The sequence below is a fragment of the Nomascus leucogenys genome, chromosome 13 (genome assembly GCF_006542625.1).
Source record: "Nomascus leucogenys isolate Asia chromosome 13, Asia_NLE_v1, whole genome shotgun sequence".
NCBI classification, from domain to species: domain Eukaryota; kingdom Metazoa; phylum Chordata; class Mammalia; order Primates; family Hylobatidae; genus Nomascus; species Nomascus leucogenys.
This window is the reverse complement of record NC_044393.1, coordinates 102,570,959-102,587,500: the sequence shown is the minus strand read 5'-3', so window position 1 is coordinate 102,587,500 and position 16,542 is coordinate 102,570,959. Positions and strand designations below refer to the sequence as shown.

Here is a 16,542-nt window from a genome sequence, read left to right as displayed (position 1 = left end):
TCAGCAGGTTCATTTTGATATACTGAATCTGATGAGCTAATAATTCTCCCCTCCTGTCTGTTTTGGCAGGTTTGAGATTTTAAAAGGAATATTGGCTGGGCACAGTGGCTCAAGCCTGTAATCCCAGCATTTTGGGAGGCCAAGGTGGGCGGATCACCTGAGGTCAGGAGGTTGAGACCAGCCTGGTTAACATGGTGAAACCCCATTTCTACTAAAAATACAAAAAATTAGCCGGGCGTGGTGGTGTGTGCCTGTAATCCCAGCTACTGGGGAGGCTGAGGCAGGAGAATCACTTGAACCCAGGAGGCAGAGGTTGCAGTGAGCTGAGACTGCACCATTGCACTCCAGCTTGGGTAACAAGAGCAAAACTCTGTCTCAAAAACAAACAAACAAAAAGTAATACTAAAATATATGCCACCAACCACATGTGAACGAGGAAGGAAAATGATGACAGAAGAAGGCAACTAGTGGGCTCATTCCCTAACCAATAAAGGAGAAAAACAGATGAAGAGCGCTGAGTGCTGAGCTGAGCACACAGTCAACATTTGTTGGCTATTAGCTATTTTTATTGTTACCCTCCCATGGATTGGAAAATGAAGGACAAATCCTTGAACTTGAAAGAATAAAAATTCCTACCAGAATAGGCATACCTGCCAGGCTGCCTCAATGGTTAAGATTCAACTGACATCTGGACAACAAATTCTAAAGTTTGCACACCATCCATCAGCAATCCTCATTTCAAAAGGGGGAAGCTTGAAATACAGGATGCCCTGTGATGGCGCAAGCTTGTGGTCCCAGCTACTTGGGAGGCTGAAGCAGGGGAATCCCTTGAACCTGGGAGGTGGAGGCTGCAGTGAGCCAAGATTGCGCCACTGCACTCCAGCCTGGGTGACAGAATGAGACTCTGTCTCAGAAGAAGAAAAAAAAGCAGACGACTTTGAGCAGAGGGAGTCACTTGCAAGCAAACCTGCATCTGCAGCTCACTTCAAATTTGAGCCCCATGCTGCTGCTTCTGCAAAGATCATTGAAAAAAAAAGTAAAAAAAAAGGGGACTTCTGAAAGAAAAAAGCTCCACTCAAGAGGACAGGAAAGCCTGGTTTGCACGTAATTTCCCTGGGCACAAGCTGTCCTCCAGATTCACCTGCAGCACAGGGCCTCTCTGTGTCATCCCATGACCCCGCTGGAGAAATAGCACAGAAGCTCAGACACCAATGACAAATGTCCCTCCACAGTTTTTGAAGGGCCTGGCCCAGGAGAGGACAGAAACAAGTCGCAATGGCAGCAGACCCACAGCTGCCCTGCACCATTGCAAAGAAAAATGGAAATACACACACATGCAGACACATACATGTGAACACACGGATACACACAAATCCTCTCACGTAATAATACACACGCATCAGACAGAATTGGTTTCCTAACCCTGTTCTATAATTATCTTTTTATGTTTCCCATGTTGCTTAAACCAGCATTTTTCAAATCATAAGTAGCCTCAACCAGTAACGAGTAGCACATTAGGAAACACTCTGATTTACTAATGCTTTGATGTTAGTAAATATCAAAGTGTGAGTGTAAGGACGGTCTGATGAAACTTTTGTCATACATTATATATGTGTATGCACACATACACACATGTCTATAGATCCCCTCACACAGCTATACATACCGATATGTACACACAGACCCACATAGAGGCATTATATGTGTAGGTGTATATGAGTTGATCAAACAGATTTCTTATTATGGGATATTGCCAAAATTCTGAGAATACTGACAGTACTGTTAGTTCCTTCGCTTCCTTCAAAATGCTTTGTATACAACGGAGTAAAAGGCACCCCCCGAAGGCGAGTCAGACGGGCCAGGAGGCTGCCTGGCATGGAGCGGCAAGGGTCCTTGGGTTGGCTTCATGGCATTTAAGACCACAGAGTCCAGCAGTGACATGTATGAAAGTATAATGAAATCCCACTGGAAATGTGTGTATCTGGTGCCCACGCCCACCTCTGCCACATCAGCCGTGACACACTCACAGCACCAGGATCCCCCTCATGGCAGAGAAGCCTCACACCCAGGGCAGGATGTCCCCAGAGGCCTGCACACTGAGATGAGACAGCCCACATGGCATCTGCCACCCACCCTGGACAGCAGTGTGTCACTTCTGGAAGCCTCCAGCTTTGACAGATGATGATAACACCATCTCTCCTCACCCACTCACCCCATGAGGAAGCTCAGATAAGCTATGCGCTCCTGGCAAACACAGGCAAGTTGTGCCCAGAACTGGGGAAACAGGGATGAACCAAGGAGACGGCCTCTGGCATGCACTCACAGGACTAGCAACCAGTCCCCCACTTCTCACCAAACCCCTCTTCTGACCACGGGGGATCTGCAGCCCAGACACTGGACTGTGTTCCCTGCAAGCAAAAAGGTACCAGGGGAATGTGTGAAAAAGGAAGAGCAGGAATGGATGTCCCCCCTCTGCACCCCATAGCATTGGAGCAAAGAGAAGGATGCTTTAGAGGAGACACTTATGTCCCTAGGACTCACCTGCCGTTTCCCAGCTGGGATTCACCTGGTGTGCATGGTATGATCTCCTCCCACCTGTCCCATGCTGCCTATGCTAAAGAATTGCAAATTCCAGGAGAAGCTGAATGGAGAACACAAGGAACACCTGTCTGCACTTCATGTAGACGTCGCCAATGTTAGCATTTTACTACATTTATGCCTCCACTCCCTCCCTCTATATGCACATATATGCACACATTTGTGTGTACACACACACACTTTTTGCTAAGCCATTTGAAAATAATTTGCAAACACCACCCCAAAATACTTCAGCGTGTGTTTCCCAATATGGACTTTCTTTTATTCTATCACAACCCTACTCTTACCCCTCTTTTACCACACCTAATACATTCAACATGGATGTTCAGCCCCAACTCAAATTCCCCAATTTTTTCAAAATGCCTTTTGTATCTATTTTTTTAATCAAGGAAACAATTAAGGTTAATGTTGTGTGTGTTTTTTCAATTTAGTATATTCTCCCCTCAACCTCATTACTTTTTGGTTGGTTTCTTTTTGCTTATATGACATTGTTTTTTATTTTGTTTTGATGTTAAGAATCAGGCCAGTTATCTTGCAGAAGGGCCCACATCTGGATTTCTCTGCTTGTTTCCTCATGATTATATTCACTTAACCATTTTGGGCAGTAATAGTACATATGTGGCATTTTGGGTGGCAGATGGCTTCATACCAGGAAGCGCATATTTTGACCCAATATTGGCAATGCTTAGTTTGGCTATTGGCTTAAGTTGTGTCCACTAGACCTCTCCATTAGAAGGGTAATTTTTTCATTTTAAACTAACAAGAATTTATGAAATTACACATGACTATTCTATGGATATCTTATCCCCAATAACCTATGACAATAATTTTTAGTATTCACTAATTTTTGGTTTAGTCAATTATGATATTGGGAATTGCAAAATCACGCTTTTCTATATCCACAATGCTTTCTATATTTATTAGGGAGCATTCTTCTGTAAAGACAAGCTTTCTATCCTCTTTACATCTTCCACATTTTTGTGGGGTAAATTCTTTTTTTTTAATTATTATACTTTAAGTTCTAGGGTACATGTGCACAATGTGCAGGTTTGATACATATGTATACACGTGCCATGTTGGTTTGCTGCACCCATCAACTCATCATTTACATTAGGTATTTCTCCTAATGCTATCCCTCCCCCAGCCTCCCACCTCCTGACAGGCCCCGGTGTGTGATGTTCCCTGCCCTGTGTCCAAGTGATCCTATTGATCAATTTTTGTGGGGTAAATTCTTAAAGCAAAATTTTAGATGTAAAATTAATTGCCGCAACCCAGGCAGCTCTGTTCTTGGGGTCTCTGTGACCTTTTATGGAGGCACTTCTTGGAACTGAGTCGTAATTATCAACACATGTGTTATGGACTGAATGTTGTGTCCCCCAACAAAATTCGTATGTCTAAATCCTAACACCCAGTGTGATGTTTGTAGGAGGTGGAGCCTTTGAGAGGTGAATTGGTTTGGCTCTGTGTTCCCACCCAAATCTCATCTGGAACTGTAACCCCCACACGTTGAGGGAGGGGAGGTAATTAGATCATGGAAGTGGTTTCTGCCATGCTGTTCTTGTGATAGTGAGTGAGTTTTCACAAGATCTGATGGATTACAAGTGTTTGGCAGTTCCCCCTCACTCGCTCTCTTTCCTGCCTCCTTGCAAAGAAGTTGCCTGCTTCTCCTTTGCCTTCTGCCTTGATCGTAAGTTTCCTGAGGCTTCCCCAGCCATGTGGAACTGTGAGTCAACTAAACCTCTTTTCTTTAAAAATTATCCAGTCTCAGGTAGTTCTTTATGGCAGTGTGAAAACAGACTAACACAAAAGGTAATTGGGTCATGAGGGTAGAGGCTTCATGAATGAGATTAGTGTCCTTATGAGACAGGAGAGTTTTCTCTTCTGTCTCTCTTTCTGACATGTAAGGCTACAACAAGAAGGCAGCCATCTGCAAACCAGGAAGGGAGCCCTCCTCCCCAGCGCCAGGTCTGTGGGCACCTTGATTTTGAACTTCCCATCCACCAGAATTGTATGAAATAAATTTTCTCAACTTTTTGTTGTTTACACTATCCAGTCTACGGTCATTTGTCATAGCAGCCAAAGCTAAGACAATGTGTTTTTAAGAGGGCCTTAAATCAATTACTTTTTGATGGTAGTTTATATCTAATTTTACACAGCTACCTCCCATTCCCTCACTTCTCCCTCTGAAATCATACAATGGCTTATTCTACTTCCTGCTTTAATATATAGACTAAGATATGGAGATAGTGAATGTCTGGCAATAGGTGAAAAATGATGTATAAACTCTCACAGCTTCCAAAAAAATGGCAATTATTCATTCAAAAATATTCGAGTGGCCCCACCATTGTGCTGGGTCCTGAGAATGAAAGAGAAGACCTAGCATCTATCCTCAAAAAGAGCTCACCAGGCATTGTTTCTATATGCCAGTAAGTTTATTTACAATTATGGACACAGGACACACTTCTATTATGTCCAGAAAAGACAGTCCCTAAGATTCCATCCTAGGATGAAGACAAGGCTCCCCTTTGTATAACAACTGACGGTGGGGTTGACATCTTCTCCGGCTCACCCGAATCCATGCAGTGCCCAAGTGGCTCACACAGCCTGGTCTAGCATGCTGTAATTCAAATGTATGTTTTAGAAGTTATATTGAATAGTGATTGTATTAGTTCATTTTCATACTGCTATGAAGAGCTACCTGAGGCTGGGTAATTTATTTAAAAAAAAAAGAGATTTTATTAACTCACAGTTCCACATGGCTGGGGAGGCCTCAGGAAACTTACAATCATGGTGGAAGGTGAAGGGGAAGCAAGGCACATCCTACCACAGTGAAGCAGGAGGGTGAGAGAGAGCGAAGGGGGAAACAGCACACTTTAAAACCAACAGATCTCATGAGAACTCATTCAGTGTCAGGAGAACAGCAAGAAAGAAACCGCCCTCATGATCCAATCACCTCCAGCCTGGTCCTTTCTGGAACACTAGGGATTACAATTCAACATGAGATTTGGGTGGAGACACAGAGCCAAATCATATCAATGATTTAGAGTCTGGACTCCAAATTAGACTGCTTGGGCTTTTATCTTAGCACTGGTACGATACTGGTCCTGCCTCACTCCATTTCCTCCCGCTCTGTCTGGGCCAACATCCTCTGGCCATTGTGGTCAACTTCCTGCCCTTGGGATGTGCCAGACTTATTGCCACTCAAGGGTTCTAGAATTTGCTCTTCCCTCTTCTTGGAACATTTCCTCCGGCACTCTTCATGACTCACTGCCTCATTTCACGCTTTTTAAATGAAGCTTAATCACTCTGGGTCTCAGTTTCTTTGTATGCAACATGTGGATAAGAATGCCTGCCTTATAGAGTTGTTGTGGGAATTAGGAGTTCATGCAAGAAAATGGCTCAGAACTCTTCTTAAGCACGCAGTAGTCAACAACTATTAGGTTTATTATTATTATTAATTTGACTTGTTTGTCACTAAAAGTGTTTGCTGTAAGATACCCAAACAACTTAAGAATCCCTCCAGAGGTAGGGAATAGGATACAGAATCCCCGACTTTCTCCAAGAGCCAAATGTGGGGAAGCTATATGATTTCTACTGTACCACACAATAAGAGGAGAGAAGTTCCCCAGTTAGGAGCCAAATTACCTCATACTAATACAGAGGATTACAGCCTATTGTATGGGCAGAAGTTCTTTGACTTAATGAGGCGCAGGCTGCAAGCTATTAACTGGAGAGATTAGCTTTAGAGGCAGTCGGTAGACAGACCTGCTCCAGCCAGAACTACTGCTGGATACCTGAAACTACCATTGCAAGTCAATTAACCAGGAGGGGTCATTGTGTGTATAAAGAGCTGAATCTAAGTTTCTGCTCTAGGACACAAATGTGTTTCTCATTTGGTTCACATATTCACAGGCATTGCTATATGCAATTTTAGCAGAGCTTCTAGATTTCAAATCTTGTAAGACTTAGTCTTGATCCACTGAGAAAAACAACCCTTCTCACTTTTACCCACATGATGACTAATGAGAGACTATGTATTTCTAAACACGAGGAATACTTGTTAAAACACAGGGGTAGGAAAATGGCACTTACTGGGAGTCTGATATTTCTTTGCTAATGCTGCCTTGTATAATGAATTATTTCCTGCTAAAAGTATTTCTTAAGTAGAACCAAAGTACAGAGCAATCATCAGTGGCTTCAGTCCTTCCAGCACAATTAGGGCTGGTCGCATGTTGGTGCTATTAATGACCACCATCTGCTCAGGTCCTCAGCCCAGCAGCCCTTCACCGCACATCAGAATCTCCACATGGCCAGCAAATTACCCAGTGCTGCAGATTCTTGAAAGTATCATATGAGCAAAGAAGCATCTCACCGTGTGCTGTCTGGCTAAGTGCAAATGCACACGGTTTCTGGGAAGGCTGGTGGGGGCCCAGGCAGCTACGAGTGGCGGGGTCAGTTGGGGGCATGTGAAATGAACCAGTCTTGCCTCTCCTGGCACTGACCTGGCCGGGCTCCTCGAGGTGGGCCAGCAGGTGAGTATATGTGCTCCTGAGTGTGAAGGTATTGACTCTTCCTCACTGCGTCCATTCATGAAAGGGTAGGATTTATTTACAAAGTTGGTGGGTGTCATAGAGAAAGGTCTTAAGAGGTCACCAGAATCATTTGGAGAATAAAAGGCTTGCGTTGGTCTGCTCCAGCTGCCATAACGAAATGCCAATGGCTGAGTAGTTCAAACAACAGACATTTCACAGTTCTGAGGCTGGAAGTCCAAGCCAAGGTGCTAGCAGCTTCTGTTCCTGCAGAGAGCTCGCTTCCTGGCTTGTGGATGGCCCCTTTCTCACTGAGTCCATACATTGGACGGAGACAGAGAAAAAGCTCTGCTGTCTCTTCCTCTTCTTATAAGGACACTGATCCCATCATGGGGCCACACCTTCATGACCTCACCTAACCCTAATCACCTCCCAAATAATTCACTTCCAAATACTAGCACAACGGAGGTTAGGACCTCCACAGCATTTCACCTGTAACAAGTCTCACTCTAAAACCGTAGTGAATGAAGGTCAGCTGATGGAAATCCGCAGCCGTGGTGCCTTCCCAGGTCCCGCCTCACTTCATTTCCTACCGCTCCACCGGGGCCAACATCCTCTCGCCATTGCGGTGGACCTCCTGCCCTTCGGATGTGCCAGCCTTATAGCCACTCAAGGGTTCTAGAATTTGCTCTTCCCTCTGCTTGGAACATTTCCTCCGGCCCTCTTTCATGATTCACTGCCCCATTTCATGCCAGCCTCTGCTCAAATGTCACCTCCTCAAAAAAGCGTTTCTTGACCCTCCATCCAGAACTGTCTGCCCTCTTTTCCCCCGGACTCACACTCCTCTTCTGTCAGAGCCTTCCAGTCCCTGAGACGGGTTCACGGTTTACAAGTCCATGTGCTCTCATTAGGTCCCTCGTTTGCTCAGGACCAAGTTCCTATGCTTCAATACGGTGCCTTCAAAGTATCTGTCACATAATGAGTACTTAGAGATATTTGTTCAAAGAATTAATTAAAACTATAATGTTGGCCAGGCACGGTGGCTCACGCCTGTAATCCCACCACTTTGGGAGGCTGAGGTGGGCGGATCACCTGAGATCAGGAGTTTGAGACCAGCCCGGCCAACATGGTGAAACCCCATCTTTATTAAAATACAAAAATTAGCCGGGCCTGATGGCAGGTGCCTGTAGTCTCAGCTACTTGTGAGGCTGAGGCAGGAGAATCATTCGAACCCAGGAGTCGGAATTTGCAGTGAGCTGAGATGGTACCATTGCACTCTAGCCTGGGCAACAAGAGCAAAACTGCATCTCAAAAAAAAAAAAAAAAAAAAAAGAAAAAAAGAAAAAAAAACAGAAAAGACAAGAAAAAAAAACCTATAATGTCGGCCCATTCAAAGTGTGGAGGGGAAAGACAGAAGCATGAGTGAACATGCTGTCGGGAAATGCACAGCTCCTGTGGGGTCTGCAGGTGTCAGTGCACTCATATGGCCCTTGGCATAGGAAAGATAACCTGGAAAACACACCTTTTCCTTAAAATGGCTTATGTGCAACAGTGACAATGATGATACCACACCCCAGGGGAGGGCAGACACTTAGGAAGCTAACCTCTCCCCCTTGCTAGCTAAGCACTTTTTAAACCTTAGCTCATTTGATCCACAAAACACTATGAGGTATTTACTATTCCTGTCCTGATCTCATAAACATGAAATAATGTCCCCAGGGTCACCCAGCAGGTGGTTGTGGAGCTAAGATTCCAACTGGGTCTGTCTAACTCCAAAACCTGTGGTTTCTTCATGTGCTCTCATTAAGAGCCTGATGGCACGACAGAGCAATGTGACAGGGTTAGGCAGATTTCTGGAAGCACAGCCTCCTGTGTGAAAATAGGCGGATTTCTAACATTTTGGCTTATAAGGCAATCAGTTAAAAACTTAGCACTCACCACCTTAAAAGGGTAGAAAATTCTGACACAGGCTACAAGGATGAACCCATGGATGAACCTGGAGGATGTTATGCTACATGGAATAATCCAGGCACAAAGGACAAATACCATCAGATTCCATTGAGATGAGGTTCCTAGAGTCATCGAACTCAGAGACAGAGTTGAATGGTGGGTGCCAGGGGCTGCGGGAGGAGGGAATGGGGAGCACGTATTGAATTAGTGCAGTTTCAGTTCGGGATAAGGAAAACCCCGGAGATGGAGGGTGGTAATGGCTGCCCAGCAGTGTAAATGCCCTCATGCCACTGAACTGGACACTGAAAAATGGCTAAGATGGTCAATTTTATTATGTGTGCTCTACTACAATAACAAAATTTTTAAATGAGCGCATGCAGAAATAAATGCAAAAATTGTTCAGAAAAACTAGAATCTACCTGCAAAATCCATGAGTCCGCATTTAGCGCAAATGGTGCCCATTTGCAAGGCCAAGCCCACACTGAGGATGGAGACAGCATCAGCACCTGTGAAATGCACCTCAGCAGCCAGGAGCCTGTTCACAGCGATGGCTCCTCACGAGCACCTCACGAAGCAAACACCATGGCCTCTCCTTACATAAAGTCATGGGGATCTAATTGAGTAATTATTAATCAAATGAAAAAGAATAAAATAGAATTAAATGGTTATTCCTACATTTTCTTGAAGGCTGGCCCTTACAGAAAAATGAGTTAATTAGGAAGAGGTGGTGCACAGATTGTGAACCTTCTAGTTCTGGCTCTTCATGTTCTAAGTTTACTCCCTTTAAGCAAGCAACTAAGACTATAATTAAGTGTATTCATCCCATTAAAATTATTTTTTGCTCATATTTGGAATTTTTTTAAATGAAAGAATGGGAGGAAGAAAGACAACGAGAGAGGAAGCGGATGGTGCAGGGCAAGACAGCAGGAAGGAGATGCCGAGAGGCACTAACTGAGCTGTGAGTGATAAAGACAGGCCAAGAAGGGAAGACACTCGAACTCCATTTCCAGGGTCAGTCCCCAGGGCTGTGCTCATCCAGGCAGGTTTGATTTCTGTCTGCAAAGGCATCAGCCTGGGTGGTGGGGAAGCTGGTCTGTGACCAAGCACACCTATGTGTCATGCATTCCCAGGATGGTGCACTCTAACCCCCGTACGCCAGCTTACACTGATGCAGGGGGTCCTGGACGTGCCTCACAGAGCAGAACCTGCACTGGCAAACTATCAACTGTTCAGTCCCGTTGCTTTCCTATTTTAATTGCTTCCAATGAAAAGGTTTAGCTGTCTCTTTTGGCTTCTGTTTGCAAATTAAATTTTGAGCATGTCAACTAATGTGTTAATGGCCATTCCTTTTTATTCCCCAGGAAGCAATTTTTTTAAAAGCATCTCTGGACACCCACAGTATCTTGACTTCATATCTGATTAGGTAAATGAACAAAGCACAAGGGTGATGCTGTCTGTCATCCAGGGCGACCCCAGTCTGGGAGCTGGGCTAGGCAGTGACTGCCCACACACGGCCAGGCATGGTGTGTTCAGCACAGGCACTGCGTGTTGGGGGCGGCTCATGGTGGGGCAGGGGAGGGAGCAGTGAGTGCTGACCAGATGGCCATGTGCTTGGCTTGTCTTTCAGAAAACCCATGCTCTGCAATAACCTCATTCCTAATAAGGCATCCTAGGTTCCTCTCAAAACTCCCCGAGGAAGGTGTCTTAAACCGCCCTGTGTTACGCTTCACGCATAGCCATGATTAGCGAGCACCAGCCTTCAAATCCCAGGATCCTCCAAACCATTTCTGCCTGGAGAATGTGATCCGACAACATGAAAGCAGGCAGCAACCTCCACTGGGGCTGCCCCCAGAGCAAACCTCCAGTAAGGGACTCTGATTGAGGCTCTCCCCACCCCACGGTGGGTGGTCTCATCTCTGCTAAGCCACCTGTTCTCTCTGGGGTCTGCCTGTCTTTCTCCTCTTTACATCCCTCACACTGTCCAAATAAAGCCTGTTTTCAGGGATGGCGCTTGATAACTTCCTCGTGCCTACATCATAAAACCAGGACGACGGCCCCTCTGGCTTCCCAGTATGTCTACGCATTTTCCCTGTTTCAAAGCACAGGATGAAAGCAATCAGGAGAGTTACAGGGAAAGGTCTTGTTTGTGTAGATTTGGTTTTGGTTCCTTTGCTTGGTGTTTGGAAAAGAGGCATTTTCTGGCACCCCTGAAATCACGGGTCACAGCTATCTGCCCGGGTGTACACCTGGCCAGCTCCTCCTTGGCTCCTGAAATCCTGCTCTGCCTGGACTCAGAGGTGTCTGTTCCAGGGATTCAGGGAGGAATCGCTCTACAGGCCATCCCACGGCACACAGACGTGCGCATTCAGGACGGCTGGAGGCAGGGCCAGTCTGCAAGTGGGCCTTCGCCAGTGAGAGTCATGAAATATTCAACCACTCCCACTTTCTCTCCTTTCAGAAGCCTGAGCCTACTCAGGAGAATGGGCAGAAGTATCATCCTGAGAGTAGGAGGAGGAGGTGATATTTTTTCACTGCAACATGTTTTTTTGTTTTTTGTTTTCTTTCTTTCTTTTTTTTTTTTTTTTTTGAGACGGCGTTTCACTCTGTCTCCCAGGCTGGAGTGCAGTGGCACAATCTCAGCTCACTGCAACCTCTGCCTTCCAGGTTCAAGTGATTCTCCTGCCTCAGCCTCCCGAATAGCTGGGATTACAGGTGCCTGCCACCATGCCCGGCTAATTTTTGTATTTTTAGTAGAGACAGGGTTTCGCCATGTTGGCCACGCTGGTCTTAAACTCCAAAACTCAGGTGATCCACCCACCTCAGCCTCCCAAAGTGCTGGGATTACAGGTGTGAGCCACCACACCAGGCCCACTTCAACATTTGATTTGAAGATGAAAGAGCATTTCTTTTGGCAGAGAGCTAAAACCTCCCTGGTATCAGGAGCAGACCTTTGAATCAAACAGAGGGTTCCAAAACTGCATAGGGAGGCTCCTCAGAATGCTCAGGTGAGCTCGTGCAAGCCTCTCTGCATGCTTTGAGTGTGAAAGGTGTTTCCACACCTGTCAGGCTAGGAAACTAGCTGTGCCTAAGTAATTAGAAATCCGCACTCACTTTCCTACAGAACGACTTCTCATGGAGGACATTTACTTATTACATTAAGTTCAGGTGAAATATCATCAGAAAAAATATGCAAGTATTCTATCAGGTTCTGAGGTAGAGAGTTTAAAAGAATCTAGGCTGAGTATTTCTGCAAAGAAATCAAAGAGCTCTGAGTGACATTCAAGAATTCAAATGCTTTCTTATTAGTAAGCCACTACCCAAGTTTAATGAATCAGCTAATTAAACTAAACTGTTAGTTGCTGAACTAACATTTTTCAAAAGAGATAAAGGTTATACAAACAGGACAAAGATCAACAAAGAGTTTGAATTTAGAAAAGATTGTAATATCATTTATCAACTACTCAAGAATCTACTGCTTTACCTTGTCACAAAATCTGACTGAGGCAGAGAAAGCAATCATTTACTTGGGCTGATTTGATGAGCATGAGACCACCCCCAACTCCCATCCAGCTGTCCATCCCCCCCAAAAAAAAATAAACACCCCTCCCATAGGCCTGTCCTGTGTTCACAATTGATAACATGAGCCCTCAGGCATCAAAGAGTCCCTATTAAATGCATATATCCGGCCGGGTGCGGTGGCTCATGCCTATAATCCCAGCACTTTGGGAGGCTGAGGCAGGCAGATCCCCTGAGGTCAGGGGTTCAAGACCAGCCTGGCCAACACGGCGAAACCCTGTCTCTACTAACAATACAAAAATTAGTTGGGCATGATGGTGGGTGCCTGTAATCCCAGCTACTAGGGAGGATGAGGCAGGAGAACGGCTTGAACCTGAGAGGCGGAGGTTGCAGTGAGCCGAGATTGTGCTATTGCACTCCAGCCTGGGTGACAGAGTGAGACTCTATCTAAATAAATAAATACATAAATGCATATATCTGCTATACCATTAATATGATGTGTTTATTTATTGGATTATAACAATGAGACACCTGAATAAACACGTGGTGGACATTTTTCTGAGAAATTAGGAAAGCTAGGAATTACGGTGTGTAAAATTTAGCTAGAAAAGTCAGGCCAGAATGTGGAGTCTTAAAAGGCAGGGCACATGTGGCAGCTCAGTGCTGGGCTGGGCACAGAGAGGCCAGCTGGGAAATAGCAGGCCAAGGGCAGCGATAGCAATTCACTAACTTCCACATGCTGTTGAGGGTTCATCAAGTAACAGTTGAGGCCGGGCATGGTGGCTCACGCCTGTAATCCCAGCACTTTGGGAGGCTGAGGCAGGTGGATCACCGGAGGCCAGGAGTTTGAGACCAGCCTGGCTAACATGGAGAAACCCTGTCTTACTAAAAATACAAAAATTAGCCGAGCATGGTCATGGGTGCCTGTAATCCCAGCTATTCAGGAGGCTGAGGCTGGAGAATCGCTTGAACCCAGGAGGCAGAGGTTGCAGTGAGCCAAGATCATGCCATTGCACTCCAGCCTGGGTGACAATAGCAAAACTCTGTCTCAAAAATAAATAAATAAACAATTCACACAAAGTTAGTTACAAACTTTAGCAATAGAAGTAAAGAAGAAAACACTGCCAGCCTGATCAATATAGTGAAACCTCATCTCTACTAAAAATACAAAAACTAGCTGGGCGTGGTGGTGTGTGCCTTTAATCCCAGCTATTTGGGAGGCTGAGGCAGAAGAATCACTTGAACCCAGAGTTGGAGGTTTCAGTGGGCCGAGATCAGGCCCTTGCACTCCAGTCTGGGTGACAGAGAGAGACTGCAACTCAAAAACAAACAAATGAACGAATGAACAAACGAAACACTGCACCATGATTAGCTTCTAGGTCTAAATGCCTATGGGATTGATGGATACTGTGCAGGCACGGAGCTGAGATAGGGAGGCCATGGTCCACCTTCATACCTGGCTGGCCAGGTATTCTCTCAGCGGCCACATATCAGAAGAGAATCACCTGCGAGGCTCAACTCTTTTCCTGATTAGAAAAAAAAAAATGCAGCTTGCTGTCAATTCTCATTTAATTTTATATTAACATGCTCTTTGAAGCTGAAGCAAATCTGATTTTCAATGTGAAAGTGAATTATAAAAACTGTTCTTGTTACTAACGTCAGAATCATCTATTTTGGGAAAATTTAATTAATCTAATGAATCTTTGGCCAACAACTGTTGGGAACGATGTTAACATCATGCGTAGGAATGCTACATTTTCTAGGATTTGATATTTTCAGCGATCGAGAATTACTATGTTTTGTAAATGGAAATACCACTACTAAAGACAGAATGCTGTAAACAGAATGATGTCTTTTGTTTCCAAAGACGATATGCTAGGGCGATGCAAAAACAGTAACAAAAGTGAGATGTTCCGTGGCAAAGTTATCTCGGGGTAAACGCTGCAGCCGCAAGCACTGCCAGAGAATATTCTCGAAGCAAACAGGAAAAGGGTTAAAACATAGATTGCTGAGTCTCACCCCCAGAGATAATAATTCAGCGGACTTGGGATAGGATGCCTGAGAATCTGCATTTTTAGGAATTGCCCAAGTGAGGCTGATGCTGCTGCCCCGGGGAGCATACTTTGAGAACCACTGGTCTAGCGCCCCAACAAAAAGTCCAGTGGGGAGCCAGGAGGCTCGCACTTCTGATTCCTGTGCTTGGCATACATTGCAGTAGTTGGCTGACTTCATGTTTGTGGTTTAGGCTATAAGGTTATTATTCTAAACAATGCCATTATCCAATAGCTTTCAGAATTTCATTCACATTCCACAGTATAAAGTAAATTTCACAGCTGGGTGCGGTGGCTCATGCCTGCAATCCCAGCACTTTGGGAAGCTGAGGCAGGTGAATCACAAGGTCAGGAGTTCGAGACCAGCCTGGCCAACATGGTAAAACCCTGTCTCTACTAAAAATACAAAAAATCAGTTGGGCGTGGTGGCAGGTGCCTGTAATCCCAGCTACTCGGGAGGCTGAGGCAGGAGAATTGCTTGAACGTGGGAGGCGGAGGTTGCAGTGAGCCGAGATCGCGCCCACTGTCGCCTGGGCGACAGTGAGAGACTCCGTCTCAAAAATAAATAAATAATAAATAAATTTTACAATCTAATTACATACACACACATTTGAAATAAAGATTTCAGGAAATGATATTTACCCTTTCTCATGCTACACACTCTGATTTCTAATTGTTTCCTGTTCTGCCCTATTACTTAAAAATATATGTTGGGTATGTTCCTGTCAGACTTTTTAAAAAATGAGATTCTAGTAATAATTTTGGAGAAAAGTCAAGAAAACAAACCTATATCACAAAAACGGACTTTTGGCTTTTCAATTCAATGAAATTAATATTTACAAAGTACATGAACATACAACAAATGTCGGCGGAGATTTTCTTATAAGGCCAAGCTTCTCAAGTTATTATAGAAATGCCAGATATTTGAATGCAGAAATATTTTGTCAGAGTCACTTGCAAAAGCCAGACTAGAAAAAATAAAATTTTTCAAAAATGTTCAAATTTGGTAAACTGTACACTTCAAAATTACACTAACTCCAGCCATGGCCTAGCCCTTGTTGTCATCACAATGTGGCTCCAGGTCAACCAAGGCTAGTAGAAATGTCTCCTATGGCTGGCAAGGGGACTGTCACACATGATGAGTTCCCTTTTAGTTAGGATCCTTCTGGGTCTCTGTCCACATCTGCCCCCACCTGTCACCTTAGCATGACCCTGGGAAGCTGCTGAGGTGCCCCATTACTTGGAACAATTATTGATCTCGCCAGTCCCTGTCTCTCGACAACTCCAATGGGACACGGAAAGCTCATCGTCTTTGGGTTGCATCCTCCCCTAAGAAAGGAAGAGAGCCATCTCTTGACAAGAACACCGACACTAATCATACATTTCCTTCTGTGACATCGAAGAGCATCTCAAAGACAACAAAATCAGAATGTTTTCCATGCATGCTCACACTCCTCCCTGTAAATTCATCTGCCAATCACATTGCATGACTCTATTACTAAAGACAGTTCTGAGGAATTTCTAAGGCTTCACAGGGAGGAAACTGTATTGGGACTTGGGCAAATCTAAATGTCCTGATGATTACAAAGTCCATCTGCCTTTCATTCTTTCAACTTTCTGATTCTTTTTTTACCCCATTTAACTGTTTTAATGGGTTCTACTTTACCCAATTCTTCCATCTCAAATTCATGAAACCTGTCGATTTAAAACATTCTGCTGATGTCATTCACCCTAAGCAGCAGTGCCTAGCTTGGTTATACACTGCAATCACTGGGGGGAACTCTCAGATCACCTAAATCTAAGTGCAGGAATCCTGCCACAGACCAGTGAAGTCGGAATCTCTGCAGATGCAAGCTAGGCACCTGCATTTTTTAAAGCTCTTTCCATGAATGTTCCCG

At 44.7% G+C, this 16,542-nt stretch overlaps 1 protein-coding gene across 7 annotated transcripts in view; it reads right to left on the bottom strand.

Moving 5' to 3' along the window:
* The window catches only part of DPP6 (dipeptidyl peptidase like 6), a 1,188,326-nt gene that overhangs the window by 522,149 nt on the left and 649,635 nt on the right, over window positions 1-16,542 (bottom strand). The gene's annotated exons all lie outside the window — the stretch shown is intronic.